Genomic DNA, 286 nt, shown 5'->3' with positions numbered 1-286 from the left:
CCGGGCGCGGAGGTGGGGGGAGCCTGCCTGCGCACCCCGCCTCGGCCGGGGCTCTGCCCTGCGCTCGCGCCTCCGCTCCCCAGCGCCTGCTCCCTGGACGCCCGGACTTCGTCGTAGCCCACCCTCTCGCCCCAGAAACTCAGAAGTTAGGGAAACGCCGACGGGCTGTAGGAACGTTAGACGGTGTGTCCGTTGATAGCCCAGAGCTGTGCGCTTCCCCTCACACCGCTTCCAACCCTTTCTGGATTGAGAAAACCAGCGGAAGGTTATGGGAACTTGCACCTGC

Source organism: Chinchilla lanigera, unplaced genomic scaffold, assembly GCF_000276665.1.
Source record: "Chinchilla lanigera isolate Chin_1 unplaced genomic scaffold, ChiLan1.0 scaffold00117, whole genome shotgun sequence".
NCBI lineage: Eukaryota > Metazoa > Chordata > Mammalia > Rodentia > Chinchillidae > Chinchilla > Chinchilla lanigera.
The sequence above is the reverse complement of the archived record's forward strand: the minus strand, read 5'-3'. Positions refer to the sequence as shown.